The sequence below is a fragment of the Adiantum capillus-veneris genome, chromosome 2 (genome assembly GCF_014529385.1).
Source record: "Adiantum capillus-veneris isolate H3 chromosome 2, ASM1452938v2, whole genome shotgun sequence".
Classification (NCBI taxonomy): Eukaryota; Viridiplantae; Streptophyta; class Polypodiopsida; order Polypodiales; family Pteridaceae; genus Adiantum; species Adiantum capillus-veneris.
The window spans coordinates 149,039,819-149,067,072 of record NC_140932.1 but is presented as its reverse complement, the minus strand read 5'-3'; positions in this window follow the sequence as shown (position 1 = coordinate 149,067,072).

Below are 27,254 nucleotides of genomic sequence, written 5' to 3'. Positions count from 1 at the left end.
AACCATGCAATACAGGGAGAATTGTACGCTGGTTTATTATATTGCTAGAGTTTGACTTCACAGTGGTGATCAAAAAGGGTAAAACCCATCTACAAGCGGATCATCTTTCAAGGATACACAACGGTGAAGCTTGAGAAGGAGTAGATGATGACATACCAGATGCTTATCTTTTCAATATTGAAATGGTACCCAAATGGTCTCAGGAAATTGTTAGCATTCTTTCCTTTGGAAGTGAGTTTGATAATACGGGATACAGATCCAAACAACAAACAATTCGACAAACAAAAAACTTCCAGTTCATAGCAAGACGACTGTATCATCTTGGATCGGATCTAATCCTACGTTTATGTATAAATCCGGAAGAATTCGAGTGCTACCTTGAAGAGGCACATGTCCAGGATTGTGCATTTCATTGTTCAACAGTGAAAACACACCAGAGGCTGAAACAGTTAGGGGTTTATTGGCCAACTATGTATGCGGACACACATTCTTATGTTACCAATTGTACTATATGTAGTGCCAAACGACCAGTGGATCACGCAACTTTGTTTCAGGTAAACATTGCACTTGTATGGAGTCAATATATCATTGACTTCTTAACCACCAGGATGTTCCCCAAGAACATCACAAGAGCACGGAAAAAAGCTATAGAGCTAGAAGCTCGTGACTTCCAGTTAATTGGGAACCAACTCTATAAGCGAGGAAAGGACAATTAACTTAGAATCTGTGCAAGTGAAAGTGAATACCTGCTGATTCCAGAACATGCACATAGCGGAATAAGTGGAGGACATTTTTAGAGCGATAAGACGGCAAACATTGTATTAACCGCCGTAGGAATTCGGTGGCCTACATTGCACATGGATGCTGAAGAGTTTGTAAAGCGTTGTGACACCTGTCAGGGCACCAAGGTGCCAATAAAAGGAGATGAGATGCCACTACGGCCAATGATGGGATCAAGAGCATTTGCAAAATGGGGCATTGATTTTGTGGGACCTATATCACCCCCTGCATATCGCACCCATACCCAATATATCATTGTGGCTACGGACTATCTCACAAGATGGGTCGAAGCCAAGGCAACACAAAAAGCTGATGCACGCACCACTGCACAATTTTTGTATGAGAATGTTTTTGTACGATACGGGATCATGGAACACACTTTCTCAATGAAGTCATTGAATATCTGCTAGAGGAATTCATGGTCATGCATAGGAAATCTGCACCATACCATCCACAGGCCAATGGACAAGCTGAGGCCACAAATAAAACACTATGCACGGTTCTCACTAAAATAGTGTTAGAATAAAGAACAGATTGGGATCAGCAGCTACACTCAACACTATGGGCATATAGGGTAGCTTACAAAACATCAATAGGAACAACACCATACAACATGGTGTTTTGCCTAAATGCTATACTACCCATAGAGTTTTTAATTCCAACTCTACGAGTAGCAAAATGCTTAGAATGGACAGGGCATGAGCTCTCTTCAAGAATAGATGATCTTGAAAAGCTAGATGAACTCCGCTTACGAGCTGTCGCTTCAATCTATGCTAAAAAGAGGAGACAAAAAGAATTTTTTGACAAACATGTGCGCACTAAAGAGTTCAAAACAGGTGATTACGTACTTGTTTATACCTTAAAGCAACATGCCACGAAACTTAAAAAGCGAGGGATGGGACCATTTGTGATTAGTGATCTATCACAAAGTGGAGCTGTCAAGCTTGCTACATTAGCAGGTGAAGAAATGCCAAACTGAATTAGTGGATGTCGACTGAAGAGATATCATCTACCACTCACAAAGGAGATGCTCCAACAAATTCATCAAGGAAAACAAAGAATGAAGGAAAAACAGAGAGTACGAGTGGAAGCTCAAGCAGAAGCACAAGAACGCATTGCAAAAAGAAACTTCTGCGACAACAACAACACAGTGGACCACCATTGCGAATCGATGTCATTCGACTGACGCAGTTGGATGAAGAAACAGTGGAGCCAATAATTGCGATCAAAGTGGGCAGCAATCAAGTTGAATCGACAGCATTGCTTGATTCGGGAGCTCAAGCAAATTTGATCTCTTACGGAGTATACCAACAGCTCAAATTCACAGTTCCACTTCATCCTACTCCTCAAGTGCTGGAAAGTAGCACATCACACCCGTTGAAAACATTGGGATGGACTATATTGCAGGTACAGATACATCAACATATTTACCCACACAAATTCTATGTGGTGGAGAATGAAAGCACACAACACTCAATGATGTTGGGGCAACCTTGTCAAAAAGAGTACAATGTGCAGATAGATTGGAATGCAAAGGCAGTCAAAATTCAGCATGCACATGAACAACAGGTGATAGCCTTTGCTCAGCAACCACTAAAAAAAAAAGGCAAAAGCAAAAATGCCACCAAAGAACAACATGATACCCGAGGCCAACAATCAGGTAAAAGCCAACCATGCTAATTACAGACATATGAAGTCACCGGCCGCAATGCAAAGATCTAGGTTACCAAAACAAGGGAAACAAGTATGGATGCGGAAGGATAGAAATGACATGGAAGACCAACCACGATGCAACAAAAGAATTCCAATGAAGCAGATAGTTCAAACAAAAACCAAGGGCATAAAACAGGTATGGGTCCCCAAGACAATGCTTCGCCATAACCCAATTGTCACTCGCATTTGGGTACCAAAACAAAAGCAAAAGGAACTCCCTTCACTACAAGCAACAACGGAAGGCAGACAGCTGCGTTTGAAAAAGGAAAACCGACTTATGTGGATGCCAATCAACAACAAACCAGTGGCAAACAAGGAAGTGTCAAAACATTAAAAAAAACTGGCAGCAACAAAATACCAATGGAAAGCAAAGGCAATACGGCCCATAGCCATTACGGCCCAGCCAATTCTCTCCTTAGAAACAGCTACGACTCTATCAACAGTTGCGGCAAAGCAATTGCCTTTTGCAAAAAAGACAATTAAACAGAGAGCAGTAGAGTTACAGCTGTTACTTGCAAAGAAAACAGGAAACCTCGATGGCGAATGCCAATAAGCATCTTGCTTATACCCTTCTCTTGCACAGCATTAATTTTTCCATGCATTGATCGAGTATGCATAAAATAGGGCCACATTAATCGGCCAGGCATTAGCACAAATTTTTCAACCTATGAACGGAACATACTCCGAGGCAATACCTTGTTGTCCGAGAGGACTCCGGCTAGGAGGGGGGGAGGCATTTTTAAATGCGGAACCAATAATAGAAACAGCAAAAAAGGGCATGATTTTTGACTATTTTAAGGGTTGTTGTTTGATTGCGTAACTTTTCTGGAGTAACCCAAGTACATATGCCCTTATACATCATGTATCTACAAGTATATGAGGCCAAACGCCAAATCAAGCCCCTAGGTGTGTGTATATAAATAGAAATAGCCATTTTTCGGGCAAAATATTGGTAAAACGGAGAAATCCGGCCATAAAAATTGCATATGAGTGTATATAATGTTTTGCGGTGATGTTTGTGATTTATTATGATTTTTGGGGATTTTTTGGGTTTGAATTGCTATTTTCCTTTTAATTTTGCTAATTTCCGGCAAAAAAACTTCAAAAATACAAAAAAGCAGGTGAAAAACGGTCGTAATGAAAAAAAAATATGGGGATGATCAGTGACTATAGGACAACCTATGGTACAGTGGGGGTGCAATTATGAGACTAAAGCGGAAAGTGTGTTTTGGCCAGGTTTTCACCGAAATGCCAATTTTTTGGTAAACAGAGCAAATGGAGTCCAAATCAAGAAATTTTTGAGCCTAAACCGCATCTCGCAAGAAGATAGGAGCACATGTCAAATTTCATGAAAAATGGTTCGGGGACCTCCATTATAAGAAATTTTCACCTCATTTTTAGCTCATTCTCACTATTGACTTTGTGGAGAGAGCTTCTGCCACCTAGAGCGGACCAACCTTCTAGCAGCTTCTACGACGCGCACGACTACCCGACGAGCTCCAGACATGAGAGGTAGGCTCACCACCTTGAGCTTTTCGCGCATGTTTGTCATTATGTCGCGAAAACTAGCGTAGGGGTCACACACAAAGCGGGCGGTAGAGACCTACAAGTAGAGACGGCGGCCTAACGGCTAACCCGAAAGCAACAAGACTTCATCGGTAGCTTACCCTAGCCTAGAAGACCAGTCTTGGATGACCAAAGGCAGTAGAAAACCATCGGGAAAAACCCTAATTCCCAGAAACCCGCAAGAGGCCACCAAATGGGAAATCGACGAAACGGCGACCAAATGCTACCAAAATTCATGGGTAGGAGCATCTCGACATGCTCGACAAGTCTATGTGACCCGCATGACCAAAAAGTGACCCGAGGTGGCACTAACCTTCAGAAACGGCATCAGACACACAAAGCGTCAAATTGCTCTTGCGGCCAAACCGCAAGCCCGTTTGCCACCAAACTTCACGAGCGGCCTTCCTAGACCATCAACAACCAAGTCCTATGGTGGTAGACCACCACAACTCATCGAAGGGATGTAAACGCAACCACGGGTGCTTCTAGAGCGACAAATTGCCAAATGAAGCTTCGGTGAAGCCAAAATCGAAAAAAACCATACGGCAAGGATCCCCAAGGGATCGGGAAGCTCAAGAAATTTCATCGCCAAAAAGCACTCCAAAAGTCAAAAAATGGCTCGGAGGCTCTGAAGTCCACACTGGGAGTTATTCTCTATCCATTTGACTTTTTTGTTGAAATTAGGCTCAAAAGGGACTCAGGGGGACCAAGGGCAAGCACTGGGAGCACCATCCATGAAAAAATCACTAGGAGACATCCTACGTGTAGGATGTCTCAAGGGCACTTTTGGGCACAGACTCCAACATTTTTCATCATACACATTTTCTGAATGACATTTACAAGCTATCCACCAAGTCTCATCACATTTGGACCAAAATTGACCTCATATGCAAGAAAAAACGCAAAGTTAGGGCATGGAGGCAATAATGGGCCATAGACCTACCAAATCTTGTCCAAATCCCATGAAACTTGCACAACACATTCACCAACACATCAACAACCAATCTGTGTGGTCAGAAGCAAAAAATGGTGAATTAGACATCCTACGCGTAGGATGTCTAATTGACTTTTTTGACCTACAGAGGATTGTTGTTCATCCCAGATCCAATCTCCTCATCATCAAGAGTTCATATATCAAGTTTGAAGCCATTCTAATCATTTTTGACCCCCAACATTCAAGATACACTTTTGCAGCCCAAAAACACCACACAGGCTCTTACAAGCATCAATCCTTGTCCAAATCCAAATCCAAGCATATAGCCATGTTCCATGAGCCATACACTACCAGCCTGTCAAGTATGAACCAATTCTGATAAAAAAGACATCCTACGCGTAGAATGTCTAGATGAAAATTTTTGGCCACATTTGCACTGTGAGCACATGCACAACTTCACAAGTTCCTTTTAAACTTTATTTTCAATTTTCAAGTCATTTGGATAGTTAAAACTCAGTTTCGTAGCTAATATGAAAAAAACGCTAACTTCGGACTACTAAGTGCAACAGGATCTATGGCAGCCGCGAAGTCACTGGCAAAGAAGAAAAGAATGACCATCAAGGATTACCTGGAAGAAGTGGAACCCTTCGTCATTCTAGAAGGAACACTAAAGCCCACCAGCACATGGATACAAGAAGATCTGTTAAAGTCCAACGACCTAAAGATCTACCAAGGAGTGTTCAAAGACACTGAAGGCAATGTTATCGAGCTACCAATGCTGCCGGGAGAACTCAATGAGTTCGTACGAAGAAAGATGGCCGGATACTTGGAGAAGATTGATCTCCACAACTACTTTGAAGCAATACCGGCAGGGGTGGACATCAAGAGAGTCTGGGAGTTTGTGACAACGATCAAAGAGGATGGAGTGGCCAAAGTAACAGATCTACAAGGCAGGCCAGAAACAGAGATAATCATCACTGAGCAGGTTGTAGCAGATGCACTAGACCTCTCTAACAAGGGGGATAGTGTGACTAAAAGAAGGGATGAGGTAAAGGTGTACAATGAGAAGAAAGGGAATTACACCTTTGAAGATATTGCCAACCCAAGAGTGGCAATCATGAGCCAGTTATACAACCAGTACTTCCACATGTGCACGAAAAGGCCACAAAAGTACAGAATGCCGCCAGGTGCAATTGCCACAACATTCACTTGGGCAATGACGAAAGGCACCCCAAAGATAATCAACTATGCGGCATATATACATGACAACCTAGTAAAGATGGGCAACAAGAATCCAACCTATATAGTGCCAAGAGAACTAATCACCAAGGTGATTTATGGAGCACTACACGCAAAGGGAAGGTGGCCTGACCCCCCGTCTCAGAACGACTGGCTAAGGCTAAAAGAAGACAAGGAAGATGAGCCCCAAAGAGCACCAAGGGTGGCTACAAGACTAAAAATATGGCTAGAACCAGTTCAGGAGGAGCAGCCCGAGCAAAAGAAAGGGAAGAAGGAATTTGCCCAAGTGCCTGCCAAAGAAACAAGGTCGCAAAAAGCGGCAAGATTAGAAAGGCTGATGGAGAGCTTCCAAGCAGAGAGAGCCCTCAAGGGTGATTTAAGTGAACTCTGGAAGCCTTCTCTAGAGTCTATGTCAGGATCGTCTCGAAGAGTGCAAAGGGACAGATTTGAGGACTATATCAAGAATTTTGAGATTCTTGATGCCGCATCAGAGAATATTCCACATGTCCCTTTCACAGAGGAGGAAGTACAGCAAATACGGCAGAAACTGCTAGATGAGCAAGAGAGCCAAGAAAGAGAAAGAAAAACTAAAGCAGGCAGGGATTTAAAGGGCAAACCCACATCTCTACCGGCCATCCCTAAACCCAGCCCACAACCCTCACCACCGCCCTCGCCACCTCCTAGCAGCCCTCCACCAGAAGATAAGGAGGCTGAAGACAAAGCAGAAGAACGGAAGGAGAAGAGCAAGAGCAGAGTTAGGAGAAAAATCCAAAGGAAGAGGCTAAGCCTTGAAGTGAGCAAAAAGAATTGGAAGATTCTTATTACGCATTTTTGGACCTGCTAGCTGCAGGATACACGAAGGAAGAAGCCGCCACAGTCGCATTCGACTTGGCGAGGACAGGGCCTAAAGAAAAAATGCCAGGCATCAGGCTAGTGGAGCTAAAGGAAATTGCCAAAGATACAGTGGACCTGCATCCGCCCTCCAACGATTGGGACGTGGTGATTGCAAAGCTAACCGGGTTGAGAGCGCAATCCATGGCTTCAGAAAAAGAGATGACAGCCCTCAAGGGCACTGAAATAAAGATTAAGATGGAAGTAGACACTCTGCAAGGACAAACCCAAAGGCAAAAGGAGAGAGAAGCTGAGCTACAGGCCAGCCTAGCAAGGGCACTACAAAGCTGCCAGGCAATGGAGGAAGTAAATCAAGCAGCCGCAAAAAGAATGCAAGCAGTTGAAGAAGAATGCCAGCAGCTCAGCAAATCACTGCTAGATGCCGAGAAGGAAAGAGATAACCTGACACTACAACTGGCAGAAGAATCTAAAGAAGTAGAAGCCATGAGAAATGCCAAGGAAAGAGCAGAGATAGATCAAGAAGCAAGCCAGGATGAGGTCCTTGAGCTCAAGGACCAACTCAAAGTAAAAGATCAGACCATCTAGAGGCTGCGAGCATCACCTGCCAGAGTCAGAGCTACTAGCTCAACTCAAATCACGAGTGAGAGTCAACTCTATGAAGAACAAATGCAAGAACTTCAGAAAGAGCTGACTCTAGAGAAAAAGGAGAGATTGATGATGGCAGAAGGATCTATCGTCATGCAAACGAGAATGGAAGAAGGCCAAAAAGCCCTGCAAGAGGAAGTAGAAAGCATGAAGAAAAAGCTCGAGGAGGCGGAAAGAATAAACGCCGAACTAAATGACCTCCTCGTGAATATGGGGGAAGAAGCGAAAACGGAAAAGCAAAAACTCCTGAGGCAAATTGAGGAGTTAAAAGAACAGCAAGCAGGAGAGCCAGAGAGCACAGGGCCAGCAGCCAATGAGGGCATTGACTTAGAAAATGTGGCAGATCCGGTGGACACGCCTATGCAAGAGGAAATCCTAGAAGGATCCTCTCAAGAGCCACAGGATCTAACACAGGAAGAGGAAGAAAAATTGTGTAAAGCAATAGAGGTGGAGCTCAGAGAGACCACAAAGGAAGCCTTGGAGTGGGAGCAGAGGGTTTTCAAGTTTATGACCATTCAGAAGATTGACGCCAGCAACCTCAGGCGCGAGTGGCTTCAACCCTCTCTCCCATATCCATTGCTGAAATATGAGGCAACTACCTTAAACAAGCGGATCAGAGAAGAGCCAACCATACCACTTTACAATGCAGATACCTCACAACCAGAAGGGATCAGGCTCATTGTTGATTCTCAGCCAAAGTGGAGGAAGTCCTAGCTTACAAAGTACCCACAATACCTAATCCACTTGGTAGAGGCACCGAAAAATATCAGAGACAACCTCAGCTTTTGTCCTCTACCAAGGATCAGGACGTGGAAAGCGTAGGAAATATTGCAAAGGAGCCAACCCACTTGGCTGAACTACCCTAAGCTGCCAGGCTTGAAGGCAGGTGAGAGAATAAGTGTCCAATACATGGTGAAAACCCTAACAAGCGCCATAAAGTTCACTGGCTCACCTGACCTTACATGCATTATGATGAGGAAAATCTGCAGAACCCTCTTAGCAGTGTTCGAGACTTTCAAGCCAGGCCAGGTGACCGACAGCATCTTTTTCTTCCAGGATACTTACAGATGCGCTTATGATCTATCTGGTCAGCCTTTCAAGGAGGTGATACATGCAATGTATCAGAGGATAATGTTTCTACCATCCTATCACCTCCAGGCTTTTGAAGAAGCGTTCTACATAGGCTTCTTCACAATAAACACTGACATTTTTGGCCCGACAATGATGAACCTGCATGCAAGATACGAATCACTGCTAAAGATACGACATGATCAAGGAGGGGGGGAGTGTTAGAAGGTGGACACACCACACGGCAACTTGGACACACCCCACGGCAACTAACTACTCGGAAGATTATTATTTTTGTAATTATTCATTCATTGAGGAAAACCTGATTTTGCACCTTGTAAATATTGGGACTTACAGAAGTTTCTAGATTGTATCCCAGTTTTGATAGTTAGATTGAGTAGATGGTTGATTTTGGAACTTTAGGGTTTGAGAATTGTAAGGTATATATACCACTTTTTGACCTTAATGAAGGACCTTGTTGTCATTTTTTAAAAAAAACAAGTTTTGAAGTCTATGAGTGAGCGTACTTTGTGCGAGAGAGAGAGTGTGAGCTTCATCTTGACGCTACGTGTGCACCGGTGGTTGGAATCGAGTGCAGAGAAGTGCAGCGTGTTGCCCCTGGCGAGAGCTACGTGCCGATACCTACATTGCACGCGTACGGTCCGGTTTTGCGAGCTCCTTCTACGAGCTTCATCTGGTGTTTAGGTGAGCATACGTTGTCCGATTTTGCATTGCAGCATATCCACACGTTCACATTGAGTAGAACTACACATTAGGCACTTTAGATTTCGGAAACAGAGACCTGCAGATTTCGGTCAGACATCCTACGTGATTTTGCACCGTGTGTTTTGGGTTGGGATTTTTGTTCATCGACCTTAGGGAGAGCGACCTATTGGTATTAGTAGGGTCTCCTTCAGGTTCTATGGTGTTTCGAGATTGTTTGATAGGTGTTCGGCTCTAGAAAGTGTTGTAGGAAGTTTCCTCTTATGCACTCTTGAAGGCTGTGACTTAGACAATCGGTAGAGACCTCTGTAGGAATTAGTTAGGAGTCAGTCAAGTGTAGGCTGACACCTTATGCTTGCTTCCACGCGCCTGCGGGTCGAGCTTCGTCCTTAGCTGACATTATATGTTAGGTGAGTTCTCGCTGTGCTGACGTCCGTCGCGGCGTATCCGTCCAACACAAGAGCAGAGTATCCTCTACACTCTCATGTGCTTAAATGTCATTTTTGACACCTGGACAAAATCGCACATAAGATAAATAGCCCATTTTAGGGTTGTCAATTTCGGTCCCAAAAGGGCTCTATAGCTTCCTCTAGACGTTCTCTATCTATCTCTAAGGTCAAAATCCAGTTTTATTGCGTGTATTGTGCATAGGGAACAAAAACAGCTTGTAGACAGGCACGACTAAAAGTACAACTTCATCGCAAGAAACTTATGTAGAAAGAGAGAGCTTTCACCTGCAAGCACATTGGTATGCTCAGAACAGCAATGCAATGCCGTACGCGAGAGAGACGAGAGATTGAAGATAGTCGTTGAGCTGCTACAACAATGCGTACTCTTTATTATCCAAAACTTAGGTCTTAAAGTTACAAAAATTGACTTTTATACCTTAGCCAAGGCGTAAAAAGAATTTCCTCACTTATTGGGGCTCAGTATAAGGTTAAGAGACTGCACATAATTACAACCGTGGAAACCATTGGCCCCTTTAGACTCACTGGTACCCAATAGCATTACAACGGCTTTGGACTTGCGAGATTTTTCAATAATAAAATGGGTTTGATTACAATGATAGGCTTGAAAAAATGTGTGAAGTCCTGCTTGATGCTCTTCTTTTTCTCTTGTTAACTGAGCAACTAACATTCCCCCCTCCTTGCATGTGTCGTCCGCGACACCACTACTTAGGGTGCTAATAAGTAGTGGTCGTGCTTTCGCGTCGTCGTTCTCTTTGCTTGATGCTCAAGGCCTTGTTGGTACTTGATACGCAGTTCTTTGTCTTTAGTGGACATGAATTGCATGTTGATTGCATTCTTCACCTTCATTGCTAATTAGCTAACAAACCGAGCCCACAGGTTTGCTATGATAGGGCCAGATTTTTGATCTATAATTGAAAAAGCCCATGTAGAATTCTTCTTCAAATGTCTGCATATAATATGATGGGACAAACATGGCCCTTGCATAGAATCCATGAAGGACTTCTTCAAATGGTTGATTAGAGAGATCATAGCATAGACCTTGTGTACCTTTGAGGAAGGACATCTATGCACCATCTCGAAATGACTGTATGGTTGAAGATAGTGTCTCCACCATGTATGACTCTATCGATTGGTTATTTGGAGGTGGTGGAAACTGGGGGTAGTTAAGCCAGGTTGGTATTTTCTGTTGGAGGAGAAGGTGTTGTTGCCAATTTTTGACTCTCGGTACCGGGCACTACACATGATCTTGTTTGACTAGTAATGGTGCATTTGTGATCTCTCACCATTTCGGGTGTTGTAGTGTAGGATTGGCCTGGAGATCCTTGAGCAGTCTTTATTTAATTTGGAGACTTCAAATTTAGTGAGAGGATAAAGGAGAGCTTGCTAATGCCACGTTTCATTGATTGTGGAGGGCGTGAGTAGATTGACATTGATTGAGTGTATAATCCATTCTTCACATTGCATTGCCTCCTTCCAAAAGGTCTCGGTCTCGGTCTCCTCTTCTATTTGCTTTTTCAAAAGAGCTTCCTCCTCAATAGTCAAGCTTTTTGGAGTAGTGGAAGGTTCCACTTTTGCTTGAGAAATTTTGATCTCAGGAAGATTGGCCTCTTCTGCGGTTGGCACTAGATCCATGAACTCAAGGGTTTCTTTATCTTGCATTACGACAGTGACTTGCTCATTTCCCAACGTGGTTGCATGCACCACGGCAGCTTCTTTGATCTTACTTAACTCCTCGTTAAGCTGAGCAATCCGCTTTTGGTAGTTGTCTTCTTGCTACATGAAGCTGATTGGCAGTTCTCTTCTTTGCATCTGCTCAAGCTTTAGCTCCATCTCTAAGTCCTTAACCTTCTGCCCCATTGTTTGATAGGCAGCATATGTGCCATGTAGTGTGGCTACTACTGGGTTCTCCTTTAGTTGATTCAAAAGTGCATTCGATTCCTGGAATCGTGCTTCCACCTCGACTAACTGTGTATTTGCAATGTTAAGCTGAATTTGTAGGCGTTGTACCGTAGCCTCTAATTCTTGTAAAGCTAAAGTGGCCTTTGTGACCTATTGCTCGTGTTGCTTATTTGTTCATTGAAGAGTTTCCAGATCCGTTGCTATCTTTGCAGTTTGTTTAGCCAATTCTTGCTCTTTGAATTCCATGGTTTCTTTGTATGACGACACATATATTGGGCAACTCTAGTCTTTCCTCATAGAGCTGCAAACGCATGACTACACTATGTAGATTTTGGTGGAGAGCATAGATTTTATCCTTCATTTTGTCTATTATAGCGTGGGCATATTGTGTGTATTCATCTGTGTCCTCTAGATTCTCCATTGTTATTGTGTTGCTCGCTTCCGACTAATCCGTTTGTGTGTCCTGAGTCTCAGCCATTGGCTCATCTGGTTGGTTGGCTTGAGGAGTTTGTGTGGTTGTGGGACTAGTTGGTTTAGTCTCTTGTTACTTGACAGTTTTGTTGAGTGGTTTGGAATCACGTTCCAGATTGGTAACAATGGGAGTGGTTTCCTCTGGTGTAGTCTCCTGCTGTGGTGGTGTATTTGTGGGAGAGAAGTGTGGAACTTCAGCAGTAGGGTTTTCTGGTGCTTTGGTTGAATTCTCATGAGGATGTGTACTATCTTCTTCTTGAGCCTGGACCTATTCTATTTGTTGTTCCTCTTTATGGTAGAGATGCTCTCATGAGGATGTGTACTATCTTCTTCTTGAGCCTGGGCCTATTCTATTTGTCGTTCCTCTTTATGGTAGAGATGCTCTAGGCCATCCTTTTTGTCGAACATTGGATGTTTAGTTTGAATTTTGACTCTTCTTGGAGATGGTTTCCACTTTTCCTCAAAATCTCCTTTGAGCCCTCTTTCTAGCTCAAAAGATGCCTTCTCTGTTTTGAGTCTTGCTGCCCTTTGTGCTGGTTCTTCAATAACTATTGTTGGCCTATGTTTCTTGGTCTGATTTATATCATCCACTTTAGCTTTCCCTTTCTCTTTCCTTTTTTTTTTTCAAGAGGAGTGTCTTCCTGTTCTTGCACTTCCTCCTCTCTGCTACCTTCTTCTTTTGTTGCTGCAGATGTGGGTTCTTGGGTTGGTACATCAACTAATCGAGTCCGCAGTCTTGTTTCCACTGGTGGAGCCCGTTTTTGCACACTTGGTTCCTCATTTGTCTTGTTGAGCAACCATAAATTTTGCTAGAGGCACGTGGTAAATGCTCTACTTGGGCTATAGCTTGATAGGAAATTCTGGTGAGCATTCTAGAGCTCCTAAAAATGCGATGTTCTCTGGCTTCTTCACATGAGTGAGGGTAGTGTGGATGTATTGTGCGTGGTGGAAGCCACGGCATGATTGGGAACTGTATACATGGGCGGTCTCTTGGCAATGAAGTGAAAATGTTGGTGATAGAGCCACAGGGCCCGCTCTATTTCCCTTTGCTTCAACTCCAAAAAGGAGGATGATCCGCTGGTGAAGATACCACAGGTTGATAACTGCCTGTCCCTCATAGGTTTTCCTCCTTTATGAAGATTGAGTGCTTCTGCCACTTGGTCCTCTGTTTTGTGAACTTCGATAGGAGAGCCATTGAGATAAGATATGGTGTCTCGTCATTCCTCTATGATATTGTGCAAGAGTTCATATGCTCGTTTGTAATTGACACTGCAAGGGCCCATTTCTTTGTAGTCCTTAAGGCCAATCTTTTCCCAAAGTGGTCGGATTGCCTATTCTTTGATGAGGTCATGAGCTTCCCTTGGTAGCATCTATACTTTGACTTTGTTTCCATGAGCACTCTTGAATGATCTGTGGTAGATAGTGACATGTTGGCTATCCAACATGTCACTATCCAATTGGTCTCTTGCCAACCAAGTGACATTTGTCTATCTCAAGGAGTCTTCCTCTAGCTGATATGGTGGGAGTTCAGCAAATCTTTGCTTCATGGTCTTTTTCTTCGGAGCTCCCAAGGTAGACGAGAGAGAACCTGACAGTGTATGAGCACATTCACAAATTAGATCATTTTGGCAAGTTACAACCAAGTAGCACAACTAAATAAGAAAAAATGAGCCCTAAAAATCACAATTTTTGCAAAGTCTATCTTCGCACGCCTAAGATGCAAATGGGTGTAGGTGCATGCAAAAATGGTGTCAAAAAGATTGTATGGAAAATATAAGTGTTGGTGGTGATCTAAAAGAATCTTGAGAGCTTTTGGACTTTTATGATGGGAACTGTGAACAATTATATGTCTGCTTGACCACATTCTGTACTTTGGTAATTGACCTAGGGAGTATTTGTCAAACTTGATGAAACTTGGGCAAGTATTCAATGGGACCACTGTGGACATATATGTGTATCACAGATGCAAGTGAGGCTCTTCCATTGTCATTTCTATCTTAGGCATGCCTAAGATAAAAAGAGGGTGATTTAGGGACTTTTTATTTATTTTGGTGCTCTGATAGGTCTATAGAAAATTAAAAGGTATTCCTAATGGCTTCAAAAAAATTAAAAGGTATTCCTAATTCAAAGATTCCCTCATTAACAACAAGAGTGATGCGCTAGTCTATAGCACGTAGCCACGGGCAATGATGAAGCACGTAGACCTGCAACAGTGTTAGCTATAAAATACAAAAGCAACATTGTGTGTGTGTGTGTGTGTGTGTGTGTGTGTGTGTGTGTGTGTGTGAGAGAGAGAGAGAGAGAGAGAGAGAGAGAGAGAGAGAGAGAGAGAGAGGCCAGGACACTTTGAAGAGAAGAAAACGCTAAAGGGAAAATAAAGGAGAAGAAAAACACCTATTTATATGGACATAAAAGGTCTTTTGACTTTCTATCTTCATGCGTCTTTTGACTTTCCATCTTCATGCGTCTTTTGACTTTTCACCTTCATATGTCTGTTGACTTTCCACTTTCATCTGTCTTTTCCTTTCCTAAACTCACCCTTCACTTATGCACTTGATATGTTTTGAGAGAATTTTTATTTTTTTGAGATTGGGGAGACCTAATAGGTCTTATAGAAAATATCATTGATGAGGGTGAAGTTCGGTTGATTTGGAAAGCTAAAAGTGATATTTGGGCACAAATGGCTATGAGTCTTACAAGTTGGCGAGCAAGTTTTCTCGAGCGAGAAAAAAACCGAGCGAGTCTCTCAATAAGTGATAATAAGAGAATAGAGATGGGCCTAGAGTATAGCAAAGACACAATTAAAGAAACATTACAAACCGCATTGTGGACCCATCCTTGCATACATGAGAGAAAAAAGTAGGTAGACAATAATATATGTGATACTTATTAGAGATGCTGAGAAAACATTACCAAACCCCTATCTATATTACTGAACCCCTATATGGATCAATAATCAAAGCCATATTACACCATTGTTCAAAGTTACATACAAATTATTAACTTGAAGCACACTCGTCATTTATGAAGCGATGCCTTCTTCGAGGCCTATTAATTAAAGAAACATTACAAACCGCATTGTGGACCCATCCTTGCATACATGAGAGAAAAAAGTAGGTAGACAATAATATATGTGATACTTATTAGAGATGCTGAGAAAACATTACCAAACCCCTATCTATATTACTGAACCCCTATATGGATCAATAATCAAAGCCATATTACACCATTGTTCAAAGTTACATACAAATTATTAACTTGAAGCACACTCGTCATTTATGAAGCGATGCCTTCTTCGAGGCCTATTAATTAAAGAAACATTACAAACCGCATTGTGGACCCATCCTTGCATACATGAGAGAAAAAAGTAGGTAGACAATAATATATGTGATACTTATTAGAGATGCTGAGAAAACATTACCAAACCCCTATCTATATTACTGAACCCCTATATGGATCAATAATCAAAGCCATATTACACCATTGTTCAAAGTTACATACAAATTATTAACTTGAAGCACACTCGTCATTTATGAAGCGATGCCTTCTTCGAGGCCTATTAATTAAAGAAACATTACAAACCGCATTGTGGACCCATCCTTGCATACATGAGAGAAAAAAGTAGGTAGACAATAATATATGTGATACTTATTAGAGATGCTGAGAAAACATTACCAAACCCCTATCTATATTACTGAACCCCTATATGGATCAATAATCAAAGCCATATTACACCATTGTTCAAAGTTACATACAAATTATTAACTTGAAGCACACTCGTCATTTATGAAGCGATGCCTTCTTCGAGGCCTATTAATTAAAGAAACATTACAAACCGCATTGTGGACCCATCCTTGCATACATGAGAGAAAAAAGTAGGTAGACAATAATATATGTGATACTTATTAGAGATGCTGAGAAAACATTACCAAACCCCTATCTATATTACTGAACCCCTATATGGATCAATAATCAAAGCCATATTACACCATTGTTCAAAGTTACATACAAATTATTAACTTGAAGCACACTCGTCATTTATGAAGCGATGCCTTCTTCGAGGCCTATCTTTTGGACGACCATCATAACGTGGGTCCAATGTCATACGTCTCGCCTGCGCCTCGATGTATTCAGGTAATGCACTTCAATGAAACAAAATACACACAATTTCAATTCAACAGAACAACAATGGCCTATAATATCATAAGCACAAAAACCTACAAGAGGTAATAGCAATGTTTATCCATAAGTCATACAATGATAGGGAAGACAACAAAAAGATAATCAACCACAAATGTCCGCTACCATAACACAAACAAAAGAAATACTATGAATGTCTTGTGCTAAGTTGAGAGTGGGAATCTCACAAATCATCAAAAGGGTTCCCACCCACGGGTCGGTCTCCATCGTCCCCCACCACATCTATGGATGTGGTTGCGTCCTCTCTCCCTCGCTTCCTTGGTCGAAGCAAGGGCTGCAAGCAAGTAGAAACAAGTGCCTCATCAAAATCTAGGGATGCACATGCACGACCAAAGGCCAAACAACCTGTCAAAATAGGAGTCGTCCCACATCCAAACTCAAGACATAACCCCCTAGGATGACACAACAACTCAATGAAACATGCCACAAAAGTATGGCTCTTCTGCGCAGACCCTCTCCATGGAAATCCGGCGTCCATAAGAGCTCGACCAGAATCTGGCAAATAGTGACGCATAGTGCTATCCATGGCAGTCATTCCTAGACCATGAAACAAAGAAGCACTCTCTGCAATGTAAAGAGGTGGAGGTGGTCCGAGCTTGTGGACCAAGAACATAATAGAAGTGTCGCACTACAAGGAAAAAATAAATAAATTTTAAAAATGCACATTCACACTTGCTTACCATGAAATTATAAATAGAAAGATCACCTCTTGTTGCTCGCCAGATGACACTACATAACCGTAAGGTGCATGATGCAAAACCACCACACGTCGATGACTGATCAACTCCAATGCCCTGCAAAATCTCTCAACCCAAAAGACTGTGTCTCCTACAAGAACAAAGCCATCAATGATTAAAAATGAACGTATTAATGACAATATCAATATCTAAGAATGATTCTTTTACCTGCAAGAGACACCATCACAAGCAGCCACCCCGAGTTTGCCAAAGTACTATGACTCAAATGAATAGCTGATCATACATGATCCTCTGTACATATATCCCATGAAGGTTGAGGTGATGGTGAATGTAGATAGCCTCCAAAAGGCAAGTCAACAAAGATGAAGTCTGCAGCCCATGACACTGATCTACCACTCCTCCTATATGTAATCTCTGTAGATCGAGCTCTACTCATATGCTCGTGTACAGGCATCCATGATCTAGACTGCACACCGCTACGAAAATCCCAGCATAAGCAACACACCTAGTATCACTGCAACTAGACTGCTCAACATGCTGAAAATGCAATGGTGTAAAGACAAACTGAAGGGCACGTTGCAATCTCAGTGTGCCCCCACTCTCTACAAGAACAAAAACATATTCTATATAAACATGAGAAATATAATTGAGTTTCAACAAGACTCCAAAAAAAAAAACAATATTATGCCCGACATATCATCAATCACATCGATCACATGGTCTACAGTTAGCAGATGCCTTTTGGGCCTTCTCCAAAAATCTTGTTGCTTCAATGTAGAAAAAAGTATCAAGATAATTAAAAATCTCCAAACTATCGAAGTTAAGGGTATATGCAAAGAGATAATGACTTTAACTTACAAGTTTGAGAGGGTTGACGAGATGGTAGAGGATGAGAAGATGGTGCAACAACATCTGCGTCTTTGGGTAGTGGAAGATCTTTGGATGCGACTCCTGTAGACTGCACATTATGCAACTCTCTCTCTCTCTAGAAAGGACATGGCCTCTATCCATGTCGATCCACCAAGGACAATGCTCAAGCTCCCACTGCGAGAGTTGATGTCGGTGGATACATGCATCCCTCCCCGCTCTCAATGTGAGTCCAAGAACGTGCAAGCACAGGTATTGCAGCAATGTGATGCATGGTCAAGAGGTGAGCAAAGTATCTACAAAAACCATCAAAGAATTATTATAATCTCAAACAAGATGCCATCTGCAACATTAGTTGAAGCCCATATTATGATACAAAAATAGTCAAAACATTATCTACCCGTAAACTAGTCGTTGAGAAGCCATGCGAGAGTAGTCCATCCTCTTTAAGGCTTGCAACTCTACATCGTTTGTTTTGTTCTCCAAAGCCACCTCTAGAGGAAACAAAAATTTCGTTCCCTCCACCACAATCTCGGTGTAGTACATATCCATGGTGCACGAGGGAGGAATATCAATCCCTCCTGGCACATCCACACAGTCTACAAGAAGCTTCTTAGATTTATCTAAGATCCTCTGCAAAGCTCCCTCTCGTTTTATCCACCTTTCACCCAAAGAATGCAAAAAAATCAAACAAAAAACTCAACATCAACAATTTCTTGATAAACTATTTGCATCCAGAAGCTCACCCTCGAAACTTGTGGTCTCCTTTGACCATGCAATAAGCTGCATGGGTGATCTTGCTTGCCTCTAGTAATGACACCCATAAGATTTTATTTTCTATGGAAGCATCATGTAGAGCAATCAAGTTTAGTTTCTCAAGAGTAACCCAACTATCTTCCCCCCATTGAAGGCTCATCACACGATCAAACCAATCCTTCCCTAACCTTGGGTCAACAATGTTGAGAATCTACCGAACAAGAATGTTAGTTAATTGAAATCACCTCTCACCATAGATCAAAGAAAACACTAAGAAATGGTTATATACCTTTCCTACACGATCCGAAAACTTATAATAAAGATCATACATGATCTTAACCTCTTCTTTTTTCAAGTCCTCGCTAGAAAGCAATGGTTTCTTGCTTTCTAACTTAGTGTGTAGTTCTTTCGACATTTGAACCTTCAAAATAAACCAATTCTTTTCAAAACAAAAGGCTTCCATTAAAGAATACAAAAAAGAGATACAATGGCAAGCACACTTACATAAAGAAGAAGTCTAGCTAGATATCTTCGTGTTAGAGGATGCCATGGCTCCTCTCCCTTTGTGGTTCTCTTCCCCATAGTGTCAATCAATTTTTTGTCATTCTCCGGCAATGCACGAAGGTAATCCTCATGATCCGCAGTGCAAATGTTTGAACAATTTACCAACTCATCTCGTAGATGAGATGACACTAGAGCATGAGTGTTCATACTGATAAAAATATTAGTAAGTTGATTAACCTTCAAACATATAAAGTTTATCTACAAACAAGAATATAGTTGCACTCACACATTCATGCGTTGCAAGCTCGTCAATAATCCTATTTCGGAAACCTTTGTAGGATCGATGATTGTACACAAGACCCTACAATTCTTCTCTCTGCTATTGGAAAACATTTCTCTAACTGTTGCTTGCCATGCTACTGTCCTGTGATTTCCTTCCCACACATAGAACATTCTACCACGAAGTGACTCTAGTTGAGGCTGCAAAGCTAACTCCTCTTCATAATCTTTATTTATATCTTTCCAAATAGGGTCCCAAGTGTCAACAATATCGGCTATTTTTAAAAAAAAACAAGACTCCAAAAAATGTCAAACAATTAAAACAAAAACAAAAAAAATCAATACACAAAATTACTCTAAAATAATAATGATTACCTTTCAACAATGTTTGTTCCTTTTGACATGTTTGCAGTGAAACAATAAAGGCACCTTTTTCCTTTATGTAACCCTCTCTGGCAAATGCAGCTTTTAATCCAGAAACGTCCGATCTAAGGCCACGGACGCGAGCATATGGAATGAGTCTACACAAAGGCACTAGTGGACACTCAAAACAACTAAAAACCCTTGTGGTTTTGAGAATGTCCTCTCCTCTATCCATATGCAAATGACTATCATCTTCAAAATCGGCAGATGGTGCAACCTTAGGTGCAATATGAAATGGAACCAATTCCAAAGCTGCCTCTTGTCTAGCTATTTGAGCATCAACTTCATTCATTGACCCTAAGCCAATGTCAGTACTTTCGCTCTCATCACCAATATTATTATTGTCATCAAAGTCCTCTGTGATTGCCACAGAGCTCACTTGATCACTGCAAATCGGATCAAGAGTCATAGGTCCTTTTCCCTTTCGACGAGAACATCTCTCAATTGGAGGACTACAGACATATTTTCAAAAAAAAAATCAATAAACTTTTCAAAATAACTATTACCTAAACAATCATAATGAACTATTATTTGTTTGAGGTATAACCAAGAAATGGTATTTTCATTCTCAAAGTAGGACCATTTTCCTATTAAATCCACAATGTCACCCAATAAGGCACACCTTAAATCAATTCAAAGCTTTCGATTACGTAACACATTCAATTTCATAGAAACACACCATGTGTATGTCCTTCAAACAGATTAAATAATGAAATTAAGAATGTCAACTTCCATTAGTATAAACTGAAATTGATTAACAATTGCTCATAACAATCTACTTTTTGGATTTGTAACTGTGGATTGGAAACTAGGTCAATTATTGCACTTGCTCAAAATGCTTGATAGTTTTGGGCTTTTGAATTGGGTTTTGTTATCAAAATGCATTTTTGAAAAGACCAGTAGACTCCTTGTGATCTACTCTAGCTCAGTCTCTAGGACAAAGGAACATGGATCGTGATTCATGTACTTTTGTGGCAGAAGGTGATGGAACTTGACACACAGCTTTCCCTTGGTCCCTTGGTGCTAGCTATATGGTTTTTTGTGTTGTTTAAACTTGATTAGGTTAATCAAAAGTCAATCCCTATGTCTGTTTTAGCAGTTTTCCACTTTAGACTATTTTTAGCACTTTTGACCCAATTTTGAACTTTTTTGGCAACCCTCCTTTTTGGAAAGTTTTTTGCACAATGGTCTCTACTATAGGTTAGTACAGTTTCTGTCTAAAAACTTAAAAAAGGTACATGGATCGCGATCTATATTTGTTCACTTTTGGACTTGGGATTTGGTGAGCTGGTTCTGATGATGTTTATAGGATGCTTCCAAATTTACAAAAGAGAATGTATATGTTGGAATTAGGGTTGCAAAGAAACACACACAGCTTGGAGAAGACGAAGGAAGCTCAAGGCACACAATAGAGAGTGTGTTACTTAGTGTGCAATGGAAAGATAGATAGCCCTAGAGTGATGGGCGTATATACAATGCACGGGGGAAAAAACCTCCTAAAGAGGGAAAAAATGCCCCGGCGGTCCTAGTGTGTTCACACACATCACTACCACATGTATATGGTAACAAATCCCCCCTGGAGTGATGCGGTGAACGAGAGCTGGCACATGAGTAAAGGGAAGTGCCATGCCCTGAGGACAGGATCAGTCCACAAAGGGGAGTAAGCCCAAAGCTTTGCGGAAAGCTTCAAGCTTCTCACGAGACAATGCCTTTGTGAAAAGATCTGCAAGGTTGTCCTGTGTTGGCACATAAGCCAAGCTGATCTCTCCTGCTGAGAGCCTCTCCCTGACATAGTGGTAATGCACCTCAATGTGCTTTGTGCGAGCATGAAAAACTGGGTTCCTCGCAACTGCCAATGCGCTCTGACTGTCAGTGTAGATAGTGTTGGCAGTGTCCTGTCCAACACCCAAGTCAGCCATAAGGCGTCTGAGCCATACACACTCAACCGTAGCTGTGAAGACTGCCCTGTACTCAGCCTCACAACTCGAAGTGGCCACAGTAGGTTGCTTCTTGCTCAACCATGATATACATGAACTGCCAAGCATGAAACAAAAACCACTTGTGGACACTCGCGTGTCAAAACAACCAGCCCAATCTGAGTCCGAAAAAGCATGTAAGTCTGGCGGCAATGATCCCCCCTTGGGATAAAACAAGCCAAGATGTAAAGTGCCACTAAGGTAGCGGAAAATCCTCTTGACAGCCTGCCAATGCTTAGACCCTGGGCTATGCATAAATCTGCTGACCTGCGAGACTGCAAACTGAATATCTGGCCTCGTGTTGCATACATAAATGAGGCAGCCAACAGCAGTTTGGTAAAGAGTGACATCAGCAGGATCGCCAGCATCATGTAGACTCAACTTCAAACCTGTTTCCATGGGAGTGGCAATAGGTTTGCAATCCTCAAGTCCAAACTTACATAGCAATGTCTCTATGTAACTTTTCTGACACAAGGCAATACCACCATCACACTGCTTAAACTGTATACCCAAGTAATGATGCAACAGCCCCAAATCTTTCATCTTGAAAGTAGCATTCAAATCAGCCTTAAATTCAGCAATATGTCTCTCATTTGGTCCAGTGATCAGCAAATCATCAACATAAAGAACCACAATGAGAAATACATCATCCTCACGCTTTACATACAATGTGCTTTCTGTTGGACTGTTACGAAAGCCTCGTTTAACCAAATGAGTGTCAGCTTTCTCATACCAAGCACGAGGAGATTGCTTCAACCCATACAAAGCCTTCTTACATTTGCACACTTTGTCCTCTTGTCCTTTTATGACAAAACCGCGAGGCTGCGTTACATAAACTTCCTCAAATATGTCACCATTCAAGAAAGCAGTAACAATGTCTGATTGATGTACATCCAACCAAAATGAGCTGCCAATGCACATAGAAAACGCACAGTAGTCATACGACAAGTGGGAGCAAAAGTCTCTTCATAATCTATGCCTTTTTGTTGTGCATAACCCTTTGCAACAAGTCGAGCCTTATGGCGATCGATCTCACCATCCGGCTTGCGTTTCAACTTGTAAACCCACTTCGTACCAATGGCCTTTTTGCCAGGAGGCAAATCACATAAAGTCCATGTGTCATTCTCTATAAGTGCATCATATTCTGATTTCATGGCAGCAATCCAATTTTCTGAATTCTGTGCTTCATCAAAAGACAGAGGCTCCTCAACATCATGTAAACTAGACACAGCCAAAGCATAACAATCTGATGCATAAGATGCATGGCGAGAGCCTGAACGAGTACGACTAGATAAAGGTGCATCCAATTTACTGTCACGCAAAGTGTGCACCAGCCATTTTGGCATACCTCTAGCCTGCTCATTTTCAGCCCTTTCCTCATCAAGTACATCATGTACATCTGCATCAGTAATAGGCTGTTCTAAAACATTTTCAGAAACCCCCATAGGCTGTACATTTGCCTCATTGGAACTTACAATCGTATTTCCACCACTGAAAAGAGGCAACAAAGTGTCATAAATGTCCTGTGAGCTTACATTACTGTCTCTAGTACATGACAGCAAGGGTTGAACAGAATCTTCCACAAACACTACATCCCGTGAAACCAAAATACGTTTTGTTTGCGGATGATACAACCTGTAACCTTTGCTTTCAGCACTATAACCAACAAAAATACATTTGACACTATAACCAGCACTATAACCAACACTATAACCAGCACTATCATGCCATGCTTCATATGGAGTAATAGACTGCAAAGCTTTCGTAGGACACCTGTTAAGTACATAAGTGGCACACATGATGGCCTCAAGCCAAAAAGAATGCGGCAAAGCTTGACTTTTGACCATACATCGTGCCATTTCCGTTAGTGACCTGTTTTTCCTCTCAGCAACACCATTTTGCTGAGGTGTATAAGGCACTGTACATTGGTGTTTTATCCCACGACTAGCCAGAAATGCATTAAATTCATGAGACATATACTCCCCCCCTCGATCGGAACGGAGGGTGCCCATAGTACATTTTGAGACATTTTCAGCCATAGCCAAAAATTGTTTGAAGCACATAAAAACTTCGGACTTCGCTTTAAGCGGAAATACCCACGCATGCCTGGAGTAATCATCAATGAAAGTCACGAAGTACAGGTAATTGCCCAAGGACGGAGTTTGCATGGGCCCACAAACGTCACTATGCACAAGCTGCAACCTGCATGTGGCCCTAACTGAACCATCCTTTGGAAACTTAGAACGCTGCATTTTACCCAGAATACAGCCTTCACAAACATGTTTGATAGGTGCTTCAAGAGGCGGCAAAGAAGCAACCATATCAGATTTCTGCAAACGCAGCAAACTGGCAAAATTCAGATGACCAAAACGTGCATGCCAAAGTTTTGCATCTGAAATAGCCCTTGAATCTGCAACAGCATTTGCAAAATTTTGTCCACACTTGTCATACAAAGTGAGCTTATACAGCCCACGGCACAAAAGCCCAGATGCAACAATTTCATCACCAAAACTGAGATCATGAACTGTACATCTGTCATCCACAAATTTGACTACAAGTCCAAGTCTAGCAAGTGCGGATACAGACAAGAGATTCTTCTTGATCCCAGGTACATAAAGTGCATCAACAAGTGTGAAGGAACTGCCATTAGCAGCAGTGAGCACAATCTTTCCAACTCCCTGAACTGGATAAGAGGCGTTGTTGGCACAAGTGACTGAATTCCCATGAGGGACAGACTCGAGAGAGGTAAACAATTCACGATGTGAGGTAATGTGCTTTGTAGCACCACTGTCGAAATACCACACATGTGAATCTGCAGCAACTGACAAGCATGCATCATGGACAGCAGGATTGTAAGTGCACTCTGCGCTAAAAGCCCATTCTGCATCAACATCAGCATCACAATCTCCTTTCACAGAAGACTCAACAATGGCTGCATTTGTAGTGGAACCAGCATTTGCAGTGGAACCACCCTCTTTCTTCTTAGCCTCTTTGGCCTTCAACTTAGGACACGACTTGATCAAGTGATCATTGGCTTTACAATAATGGCAACGCATCTTCTTTTTGCCCTTATCACCAGAATTGCCAGACGAAGTGCTGCCAGCAGAAGCATTAGGAACAAAATTTTTGCCACTCGCAGCAGAACCATAAGAAGTGGCTGCATTACTGTTACCACCCTTTCTTTGAGAAGCAATAAAAGCCTGTTCAACTGCACGCTGCCTAGTCCTGTTTTTTCTAGAAAGTGACTCTTGCAACAGCAATGTGCATAATGCATCAAACTTGACAACTTCAGGATTTCCTTGGGTCATCAGTCTCCAAGTACTAGCAAAAGTCTGGTAGGAATCTGGTAAGGCATCAGGAACAGTCTGCACAAGGGAACTGTCAGAAATGACTTCACCTGCAGAAATGAGTTGCTCATTGATATCCTTGACACTAGCAAGGAAAGTGTCCATATCATCTTCCTCATGCATAATCTTCGACTCTAGCTCTTTACGCAGCAAAGCAATTTTAGCCTCATTGCGGCTTGCATAAAGACCTGCTAGAATATCCCAAGCCTGTTTTGCAGATTTTGCTGAACGGATGTGAGGAATAATGGTGCGCTTCACAGACAACGCAATCAATGCATGAGCCTGCGCATCCTTAACATCCCAACGAGCTTGTTCTGCTGTAGGCAAAACAACTCTAACAGCTGCAATCCTTGCAGCAAGACCTGCAACATCCTCAATATCGCCTACATCTTCAGAACCAGGACGTACATCAATGCCCTGCACAATGTTCCAGACACCTTTTGACACAAGAACGTGTTGCATCATATAAGCCCACATAGGGTAGTTGTCCCCATCCAACCTGTCCTCAGCAGCAAACATCTTGAACACATCTGTGTTGTTGTTGTCAGCCATGGTAAATGCTGCACCTGATGTGAAAACTGCCCGAAAATAGGAGAAATGGAGCGGGAACAACTTGTGCTATATAGCACAAACCGTAGAAGACTATAAGGCACCTATTATGCAGAAAACGGCACTGACAGAAAATCTGCACAAAATGACGAAATAACCTGTGCAGTACTGCCCGTAGTGGAAACGAAGGCCGAAATGAGCCCAAATCAAAATTCTGAGAAGACCGAGCTCTTCGAGCCCACCCAAAATATTTGTCGACCTGCGAACGCTTGCCAAAGCTCACTGAAATCGGAGAAAGTGAGCAGGCGTGTGCTGGAGCAGCTGGCGACTAAGCCCGAGAGAACGTGACCTGCTCTGATACCAATTGTTGGAATTAGGGTTGCAGAGAAACACACACAGCTTGGAGAAGACGAAGGAAGCTCAAGGCACACAATAGAGAGTGTGTTACTTAGTGTGCAATGGAAAGATAGATAGCCCTAGAGTGATGGGCGTATATACAATGCACGGGGGAAAAAACCTCCTAAAGAGGGAAAAAATGCCCCGGCGGTCCTAGTGTGTTCACACACATCACTACCACATGTATATGGTAACAGTATAATCATACAAAAACATAGTCGAGAACTTTTCCTATACTTAAAAAACAGGAAAATTTACCAAATACCCCTCTAATTTCAAAATCTTGCAAAGCACCCCAAATATTAGGTCATAAATTTCCAAAATTCTCTTCAAATTTATCGAAATATGTGTGACCAATTACATGACAAATTTTGGACAACGGAACTGTTCCGCGCCGGCGCAGAACAGTTCCGACAGCTATCCAGCTTCAAGGGCAAGTGAGGGGCCTTTTTTTCTGGCACGATTTTTTAAAGGAAAAATTAGGAAAAAATCCGACCTGCAATTGGTTGGTCGGTGTCGTGGCGGCATTTTTCTGAGGTCTGATCCGTGGTCAGGAGGAGGAACGCAAGCGGTAAGACTTGAGTCCTGCTTGAACTCTGCATTACATAGAGTATTGCGTCACCTAACAATATATCAATAATTTATGAAAAACACCTTGCAATGCATTTCCCCTGCTTCTCTACAGCTTGCATCAGACCATAAGATTCACTAACCGGTTCGTTGCTGCAACCATTCCGCGCCGGCGCGGAATGGTTGCAGTAGGGAACCAGTTGTGAAGCTTGTGGTATTGGGCAGGCCACGGACGGCAATAGATTAGTATATTAGGACTGCATCACATTCCAGCTCTTAACTGCATTACTCTCTCACCTGCGGCCTTAACTGCATGAATCTCTCTCAAA